Source organism: Jaculus jaculus, chromosome 3 (genome assembly GCF_020740685.1).
Source record: "Jaculus jaculus isolate mJacJac1 chromosome 3, mJacJac1.mat.Y.cur, whole genome shotgun sequence".
Taxonomy (NCBI): domain Eukaryota; kingdom Metazoa; phylum Chordata; class Mammalia; order Rodentia; family Dipodidae; genus Jaculus; species Jaculus jaculus.
In genome coordinates this window covers 148363172-148373171 of record NC_059104.1, presented here as the reverse complement: position 1 = coordinate 148373171, position 10000 = coordinate 148363172, and the positions used below count along the sequence as shown (strand labels likewise).

The following is a 10000-nucleotide window of genomic DNA, read 5'->3' as shown; positions in this document are numbered from 1 at the left end:
AAACAAGGAATAAAGCTCTGATCACAGCCCATGGAAGTGGCCCTCCATTTGACAATGTGAGCAGGCTCTCAGGAAGGTTACCTGAGGAGACCCCAAAGGAAGACTTCCTTTACCCCAGCCAGGCCATTTTCTGGCACCTCTCTACAATTTCCACTGAGCTCTGAACGAACATCTCATCTGTAAAATTACAGATGGGAGAAGTGAGGCCTGGACACCAACTGTCCTGTCCAGGGTCACACTCTGAACCAAGGCTCAGGTAAAAGGGATTTGAGCCCTCACAAAGTCACCATAGGTGCCCCTTGTTCCTCCCAGGGACACAGCACTATTTCAGAAACTTTAAAAAAATATTTGATGGGGTGGAGAGATGATTTAGTGGTTAAGGTGCTTGCCTACAAAGTATTAGGTCTCAGGTTCAATTCCCCAGTACCCAAGACATATAACAGATGCACAAGGCATGCATTTGGAGTTCATTTATGGTGGCTAGAGGCTCTGTTGTGCCCGTTCTCTCTCTCTTTCAAATAAATAAAATAAAAAACAAAGTTTAAAAAACACAAGTTTGTTTAAAAAAATATTTTTTGAGCTGGGTATAATGGTAGTGTACACATTTGATCCCAGCACTTGGGAGGCAGAGGTAGGAGGATTGCTGTGAGTTCGAGGCCACCCTGAGATTACATAGTAAATTCCAGGTCAGCCTGAGCTAGAGTGAAACCCTACCTTGAAAAACCAAAAAAAAGAAGATGAGTAAGGGAAAAAAAAAAAATCCAGAGAAGCTTCCAAATCCTGAGAGTTCTCCAAGGACCCTGCACCTCTCCCGAGGGCTGGTACGTTGGCTCAATGGGTTCAAGAGTTTAACTGTCTTGGTCTAGGTCATCCAGTTGAAAATGCAGAGCTTGGGAACTCCAACCCACTAGTGTCTGAACACCTGGCAGGGCAGGAGCTAGACTCTGGAGCCCACGGAGACACAAGCAGGAGTAGGGAGAATGCTGGGCAGCCACCCAAAGGCCTGGAGCTGTGACTCTGTTCCTTGGACTCGGTGAGTGCTTCAGGGAATCAAGCCAAAGGAGTTCCAGGCTGATCCCTCACCCTCCAGATTCTGATGGCCCACCAAGATCTTATCTGTTGTTGTTATTTTTCCATATAAATAAAGCAATGCTTTATTTAGTTATTTTTTGAGGCAAGCCCAATGGATTGGCCTTTTATTTTATGAGAGCAAGAGCTAGAGTGAAAGCAAGAGAGAGAGAAAGACAGAGAGAGGGAGAGAATTGGTGTCCCAGGATCTCCCACCACTGTAATTGAATTCCAGAGGCACGTGCAACCTTGTGCACATGTGTGACCTTGCACATGTCACCTTGTATATCTGGCTTACGTGGGATCTGGGGAGTCAAACATGGGTCTTCATGCTTCACAAGCAAGCACCTTAACTGCTAAGCCATCTCTCCAGCTCCCTTTGTTTATTTTGTTTATTGTTATTATTATGTTTTTTGGTTGCCTGTGTGTGTGATGTGCATATATATATATGTGGGCTTGCATCACGTGACTGCTGTCTTCAGGAGAATCATCTTCCACCACTGGTCTGCATTGTTTTTAACATGGGTTCTGAGTTCAAGTCAGGTTCTCAGGCTCTGAGGGCAGGCACTTTGCTCATTGAAAGAATCTCCCCTAATTAGTGGCAATGAGGGGCAATCCAGAAGTCTGTGGACTGGGGTCCTGGGTGGGAGGGGGGCGGCTAGTAGCTCAGTTGATAGAGTGCTTGCCAACATGTATGAAACCCTGGGTTCCATTCCCAGAAATGCATGAATCGTGTGCGGTGGCACGTGTCTGTAATTCCTGCATTTGGGAGGTGCAGCCAGGAGCATCAGAAAGCTCAAGGTCTTCCTCATCGGCTACATAGTTATGTGTTTGAGGCCAATCTAAGATAAATGAGACCCTGTTTCCAAAAAAAAAAAAAAAACCTTTACATAAATACATGAAATTTAAAGTATTTTTGAAAGCAACTATTAAATGCATGCACATCTTCATGCCGACGTACATACAGGCCTCTACACCAGTTCTGCTCTCAGCTGACCCCCTGCCACCCCATGGCCGTGATCAAGAAAACCCCGCGAGGCTAAAAGCAGAATCAGTAATGTCGCCGTTAAGTGCATATCCCGTGTCACCACCCCACACACATACACCGCCTCGTGCCAGGATAGGACCGGGTCTTTAACTTTGACCGGAGCCTGTGCAGGCGTTCACCTCCACACTGCCGTGCGTGGGAGACCGGTTGTGCCCATGCCTCGGGCGGTGGAGAGTGGCACTGGGTGCCTGCTCCGAGCCGGCGCGGGCGCGGCGGAGAGGCGGGGCCTCTTGAGATCCTCCTCCCGGGAAAGTCGCCACCGACTCCGGAGCGCGGCCCGGGGACCCTCCTCTTCAGCTCTGAACCCGGCAGCCACCCAGAACCCTCCAGGACCCAAACCCGAGCGGCGCTGCAGCGCCAGGGTCCTCGCTCTCTGGAAGTCTGGCCTCCACGCTCGCATTCGCTCCCAGACACTTCACTGCGCCACCTGCACCCTCAACTTCCCCATCCTCGCAGGGATGCGCCGCACCCACTGGGCGCTGGGGCCACGGGCCGTTTCGCTGGCTGGTCCTGCAAGCTCCCGGGCCTTAAGCTCCCCCTGCTGGCGCCCGTAGTAACGACCCAAGCCTTCATAGACTCAGCAAGCCTATTAATTCATGCATTTATTCGTCCCACCGTTGGGAATGGAACTCAGAGCTTCGCTCTTGCAAGGCCAGTGCTCTGCCGCTGAGCTCCACCCCATCCCTGAAATCTTAAAACTTCAAGGGACTCTGAGTATCCTGTGTATTCTCCTCCCCATACCTGCCCCCCACCACACACGAAGTAACCCGTGAGATGCTGCCTCGTACTTTCCCACAACTTTATTCCAAATGCAGACAAAATGACAAATGCCCTCATGTTCCCAATAAATACTTAATGAGCACCCTAATATTAAATACCATGGCTAACACCGATTGAGCGCTTACTGCATGCTGGGCTTGCTCATGTATATCAGCATATTTAACCCCCTCAACAACTCCAGCCGGATGGTACTGTTACCATCCCCATTTTCTTGCTGAAGACACCTAAGTTCAAAGAGTCATACCAAAGGTTACACAAAACTGGAAAAAGGGCTGGAGAGACGGCTTAGCGGTCAAGGCCCTTGCCTGTGAAGCCTAAGGACCCATGTTCTACTCTCCAGATCCCAGGAAAGCCATGCGCACAAAGGTGAGGCAAGCACAAGGTTGCACATGCCCACTAGGTGGCGCAAGCGTCTGGAGTTCCATTGCAGTGACTGAGGCCCTGGCGTGCCAATTCTCTCTCTCTCTCTAAAACAAAATAAAAATAAACTGGGAAAATGTTTTTAAAAATATTTTATTTACTTATTTATTTGACAGAGAGAGAAGGAGGCAGAGACAGAGAGAGAGAATGGGTGCACCAGGGCCTCTAGCCACTGCAAACGAACTCCAGATGCATGCACTACCTTGTGCATCTGGTTTACATGGGTACTGGGGAATCGAACCTGTGTCTTTAGACTTTGCAGGCAAGCACTTTAACAGCTATGCCATCTCTCCAGCACCTAGTAAAAATATTTTTTTTTCCAGGTAGGGTCTTGTTCTAGCCCAGGCTGACCTGGAATTCACTATGTAGTCTCAGAATGGCCTCGAACTCACACCAATCCTCCTACCTCTGCCTCCTGAGTGCTGGGATTAAAGACATGTTTCACCATGTCCAGCTCCCCCAAAATGTTTTGAATCTAGGTTGTTTCCAGATCCTGGGCCCCTACTGCTATCTTATGTCAAGGAACACTGGTAAAGAAAAAAAGAAAACAAAGGGCTAGAGAGATGGCTTGGCGGAAAAGGCACTTGCCTCCAAAGCCAAAGGATCCAGGTTTGATTCCCCAAGACCCATGTAAGCCAGATGCACAAGGTGGTGCATGTGTCTGGAGTTTGTTTGCAGCAGCTGGCACACCCGTTTTTCTCTCTTGCTCAATTAAATAAATGAAAACAAAATATTTTTTTAAATGAAAACAAGTGATCCATTTCTGGGAGGATATGGCTTGTGTTACCACTGTATTCCAAGCCCTGTGCACAGGGTCTGCTACAGAGCAGGAGCTGGATTAACAAATACGCCCCCCACAACATCTCACTGTTGGTCACCCCACCCCTATCTGTGTATCTTCACAGAAATGGTACATTCACTGCTTCTTTCTAGAATTGAGGCCCCTGGTTGTCAGTCAAAAGGCTGTGTTCTGCCTTCTACAGATTCCTAGTCTATGCTGAACAAAACCCTCTGAGTTTTTTCTGAATCCTGAAAAGGCTCCTGACTAGACCAGACAGCCACATGCCTGCCTTCTATCCTTGTAGCCCAGTTCCAGTGGAAAATGTGAAAAAGGAAGATTTCCTCTTCCCAAAGGGCACGGGAGACTCAATGGGGGCCCAAAGGAGAACAAGGCCCACTTGGGAGCTGAGTGGACAGCATAATGTGTAGCTGGTTGGGGGATTATCTTTGAGGTCTTCCTGCACGTCTGGTCATGAGGGTCTGCCCTGAAAATGTGATGGGATGTTGGTGCTATATACTCCATAGCAGTTTCCTGAGTTTTCATGTGCCATCGTGAGCAGAGGATGTGCACAGGTCCATACACGCATGTGGAGATCAACAGGCTCATCATGAACCGAGGCAGGAATCCAGAAGCAAGAGTGTATCCTGGGGAAAGAGGGGTGGGATCGCCTTGCTGGAGAATGCCTTGTTGTCCCAGAAGAGCTGGAGTTGCGTGACCCTAAGGATGTCAGCACATCCATGAGTATCTAGGAGAATGGGTATGTTTACAAGCCAACCTCCGTGAGAGCGGCCTGTGTGGTTAGGCATGTACACAGATACAAAGCCAAACTGTGGTGTGGCTCCCAGGTCTGGATGACCGCGTGCGTGGAGTGTGCATATATTTACAATGACTTCCCAGTCTGGTTCTGTGATGCAATGGTCCTGTGCCAAGCTTGTGTGGTTCACGCATGTGTGTTTACAAGTAAGCCCAAGCCTGTGTGTAAGTGATGTGCGTCTGTATTTAGATGCTAAGTCATTTCTAAGTGTGGTCTGGATGACTGCTATGTGTTACTTGCACACTCTAGCTTCCTGCCGCGCCCCCCAGCCCCATGGATAGATGTGGGTCCTCTATCACAAAGGCCAAACCAGGCAAGTTCTGAGGCTGGCTAAGTTCTTGGGAAAATGTGGATAGGTGACTGGTGTTTGCTGTCAACCTTGACCAGGCTTTGTCTGTTACCCACTCCCTGGCAGGACCTCAGTGGTCCCTGGTCACAGACTGCCTTCCCCACGGAGTCCCTTTAACTCACAGCCCCTTTTCCGGCCAGGGGCTGAGAGTTAGGGGATATTCATCTTGGGGAGTTTTTGTTCCGCCTCATGAAAAGCCTCAATGGCTGGGAATACCATTCTAATTACGGGGAAGCCCAGCTTATGTGGGGGACACAAAGGGCTGTGGTCTCATAGCAGCTCCTTCCATCCGTCAAATAAGGCTGTCTAATGACGGGGTGAGAGCTGTGAATGCCTAAAACAAACTCAAAAAGGAGGGAAAATAAAGCCGCCGGGGGCTTAAAATATATTAAATTACCCTGAGTAGGAGCCATGGCTTTGCAGGCACTGGATGGAGAGGCTGGTGAGCCTGTGAGTCCCACTATTCACGTGGTCGGGGGGAGAGGGGTCAGCAGGTCGGGGAGGGGGGCTCACAGAGGCCTAGCCCATTCTCATGCTAACACCAGGGACACGCTGCAGGTTTACTGGGCTGGAAAACAGAAATGAATTTGCTGTAATCCTCCTCCTCCCTCTGCAGGCCAGAAGCTTTGCCTAATTGCAGCCCTTAGAGAGCCTGCTGGGTTTCGGCAAGGCCACACCCAGGAGCCAGCCCCCCTTGACCCCTCCTACCCTCTGACTCCTCCTTCTCTGGGGCCCCTGGGTATAAGTGGGCAACAGGACTCATATGAAGGAACAAGAAAAGCAGGTAGCAGCGATCAGTGGGTGGGAGAGTGCCAGGGGCCTGGGGTGCCAAACACCCCTTCTTATTCACATTCACAGCTAACCCTTTACACACAAGCGCAGACTCAAATATCCCTTTACTCTGTCCTCCTCCCCTTTTTCGTTCATTCTTCTTCTGTTTTATTTTATTTTATTTTATTTTATTTTATTTTATTTTATTTTATTTTATTTTATTTTATTTTATTTTATTTTATTTTATTTTATTTTATTTTATTTTATTTTGAGGCAGAATCTCATTAAGTAGTCCAGACTGGCCTCAAATACACAATCTTCCTGCCTCAGCCTCCTGGGTACTGAGATTACAGGTGTTAGCCACCATGCCAGGTTCCCACACACAGGCACCCACAGAGTCCTTCAAAACCTCCAAGACAGGCTGGAGGGATGGCTTAGCGGTTAAGGCGTGTTCCCCAGGACCCACGTTAGCCAGATGCACAAGGGGGCGCACGAGTCTGGAGTTCGTTTGCAGTAGCTGGAGGCCCTGGCGCGCCCATTCTCTCTCTCTCTCTCTTTCTTTCCCTCTTTCCTGTCAAATGAATAAATAAATAAAATATTTAAAAGTAACCTCCATGATGGAGGGGGACACCTTCCTTCTCAAGGGCAGCCTCCTAAACATGTTCACACACACATAAACACGCACGCGCAGGCACCCGTTTAGACATGCCCCCAGAAGTACTGCCCTGGTCCAATTTCAATGTTTCACAGTGGAGGATGTTGCAGCTCAGATGACAGTTAAGTGATGATCCTTTCCAGCCTTAGTTGAATCAGTACCGTTTCTAACTGGACCTGGGAGAAGGTCACCTCCTGCCACGAATGGGAATACTTGAGTTGGCTGTGGGGTGCTCACCTGTCATCCTGGCACAAAGAGGTTGGGGCAAGAGGATCATGAGTTCAAAGCCAGCCTGGTCTACATACTGATGCCCTGTACAAAAAAAAAAAAAAAAATTGGACTGCTTGAAGTAAATATTAATGTTAATGTTTTTTTGGGGGGGGACCTCCCTTCCAGCTCAGAACTAGGAGGCGTCTCAGGGTCTATGCTTTTTGCCCCTCCCTCGCCTCGACACACTTAAATGTGAACACATTGCGCGCTTAACCATGACTCCCTTCGGTGTTCGTATGATTACAAAGTGGATCTGCTGGGAGCCATGGCCCACATCCTCCCAGGTCCTGTCCTGTCCAGGCGAGGACGCCGTGCGTCTCTGGAGCCTCGCTTCGGTGGCTTTGTGTCACCGCGCTGCTCTGGGACGCCGCGATGTCAGGTGAGGCTCGGGATCTGGAAGCCCCACAGTGTGGCGCCAGGGACCCAGGAAAAGCGTTCAAACGCGCTTCTCGCCCTGCCAGCGCGCCCTCTGCCGGCGCCTCCGGAACAGGACGACCCGGAGGGGGCTGCAGCCGCGCTCCAGACAGACAGCGAGCTTGACCTGGCCGAGACCACACTGCGAAACCCCCGTTCCAGCCTAGTTCCCGGCTCAAAGTCAGGAAGAGCCGGGGAATCGCATGCCCGACTGGAACCAAGACCGGGAAAGTTAACATAAAGAGGAGCATGGGAACCAACCACAAAGCCTGGCCGCCCCTTTCCCCTAGCATACTCTAGGAATGCCCGGTCCTCTCCATCCCCTTGCAGAGAACCATCCTGTCAGTTGGCTAAGAAGTGGGACAACAAGCCAGGTGTGGTGGCGCACGCCTTTAAACCCAGTACTTTGGAAGGCAGAGGTAGGCGGGTCGCTGTGAGTTCGAGGCCATCCTGAGACTATGTAGTGAATTCCAGGGCAGCCTGGGCGCTAGAGAAAACAAAAGAACAATTTTAAAAAAAAAGTGTGAAAACAGAAGTGCTAAAGGGCGTGGGGCTTGAAGTTCATAAGGCTCCTCCCACACTCCCACCAGAGCCGGTTCTGTTGCCTGGGGAGGGAGGCACCAGGGACAGGAACTGCACACTCGTGGTCAACCACAATTGCTTTACAACCATGAGCCAGTTGGCCTCATCCTGATGTGTCCAGGGGTGCCCCAGGCAGCAAAACAAACAAACAAACAAAAAAAAAAGCCAGGGAAAAGCCCCAGAATGGGCAAGAATCTACTTTTTATCCACCCCAGGAAGAGAAGGTCAGGCCACCCTCACCCCTATGAGCCCTAAAGAGACTCAGGGTCGGGAGACTGCCAGCTCTATGTCCTGGCAAGGCTGAGCTGTTTCGTGTACCACCTGGTGTTGCAGGCAGAAGGCAATCCCCCTCGCCTAGGTCCTCCCAGCTGTGCTAAGTGGTGACTGGCACCATGTGGGCAGAGCTGCGGTCTGGGAAAACAAAGGCAAATGGCTCTAAGATGAAGGCACTGTGTGTAGGCTGAGGTATTTCAGCGAAACAAGAGGGCTTCCATAGAAAGAAGGGACAGGATTATGGCTCTTCCCCAACCTCTGCTGGAGACCAGGAGCCAAAAAGTGACACACCCATACCCAGTGGCCACAACCACTCCCCAGGCAGGATGGCAGGGTGTGAGAGTCTTCAGTGGGTGCTCTCCATGCTCTGTTCCTGGTCTTTCATATCCACAACACCCTTTCTAGTTCGGGGCCAGTTAGGGGGGTCTCTCTTGAGCTTTTTTTTTTTTTTTCCCCCTGGGTTTATTTAAGCTGAACTTTATGGGCTTTCTTTGCAAGGCTTCTCCAAAGCCAAGTGGCAATCGTCCTGCAGTCATAGAAATAGAAAACCTGCAGATACTCCTCCGAGGACCAAGATAAGAGTGGGGGGGGTGACATTGGAGAGAGTAGGCTGTGGCTGTGGGAGATTTGGGGATGGTGGTTTGAGCCCAAGGTACATCTGAAGAGGGTCTAGCTTCTACCCTTTCAGTTAGTCCAAACGAAAGTGTCTCCATGCCTCAGTGTTTCCCAAACCCCTGGCCAGCCTCCAGGTCTGGCTGCATCATGCTGGAGGAGGGACCAGCTCTAGAGCTGCCCCGTGGTGTACCCTCACTGGACTCTACTCCTTCCTGGCCTTTGGAAAGAGTCAGGCTGGATCCCCAAGGGACAGCAGGGATGTGAACCAAAGGCTTGGCTAAGAAGTGTGAAAACGGAGGTGCTAAAGGGCGTGGGCTTGAAGTCTGTAAGGCTCCTGCCACACTCCACCAGAACCAGCTGGGGAGGGAGGCCACTTCAGGCATCCTACAGCGGCCAACGCTTCCTAAGAAAGCACACACACCCATGCCATCTCAGTACAAGTGTACGTGGTCAGTGAATTCTAAATTTAGAATTTTCCCCAAATAAGATAAACCAAAATCTGTGAGGAGCAATTCAGTTCCTGGAGCTCGAGGTGGAGGGGTGTCCTGGGGAGAGGGACTTGTGAGATGGCCTGTGAGGCTGGAGGGACTTCACTGTGCCTTCCTTCCCCCTGCAGCTGGGTGCCGGAAACCTCACATCTTGTTTCCAGGGTTAGGTAGGCACTAGGCTAACTCCGTGACAATACAATCCAGCTAGGGCTGAAGATGTACTAGGAGCCTCAAAGCAGAAAAGCCTGGCTTCTCTCAATGCAGAAGCCGCAACAGTGGTCCAATTTGTTGCAGAAAAAGAAAAAAAGTGGTAGGCCCAAAATATTTGAGCTATTCTTACTTTTTTAAGTATATCTCCAAAAATCACATTCACCATTTTCATCTCTTAACCCTCATACCAATGGCCTGCTCTATCAACTACCTCCTGCTGATCATAAAGAAAATGAGATTTTTTTTTTTTTCCTAGAATAGTCCCAAAATAAGGGGCTACATTTGAGCAGAATTTCATCAGCAGGAATCTTGTTTCGTCTGGGGGATGGCGCTGCCATGGATGGGAAAAGTCTTGGAGTCCTGGCCCCTGTACCATGGTGAGGGACAGGCCCAGGGACTCTGAAACACCCTTCAGTTCTGCTGGCTCACGCACCCCAGTAAAGAGAACCCTGTCTCTCTCCC

At 50.2% G+C, this 10000-nt stretch overlaps 1 protein-coding gene across 1 annotated transcript in view; it reads right to left on the bottom strand.

The window, feature by feature from the left end:
* Positions 1-10000, bottom strand: part of LOC123459478 (translation initiation factor IF-2-like) — a 25791-nt gene that overhangs the window by 6721 nt on the left and 9070 nt on the right. The gene's annotated exons all lie outside the window — the stretch shown is intronic.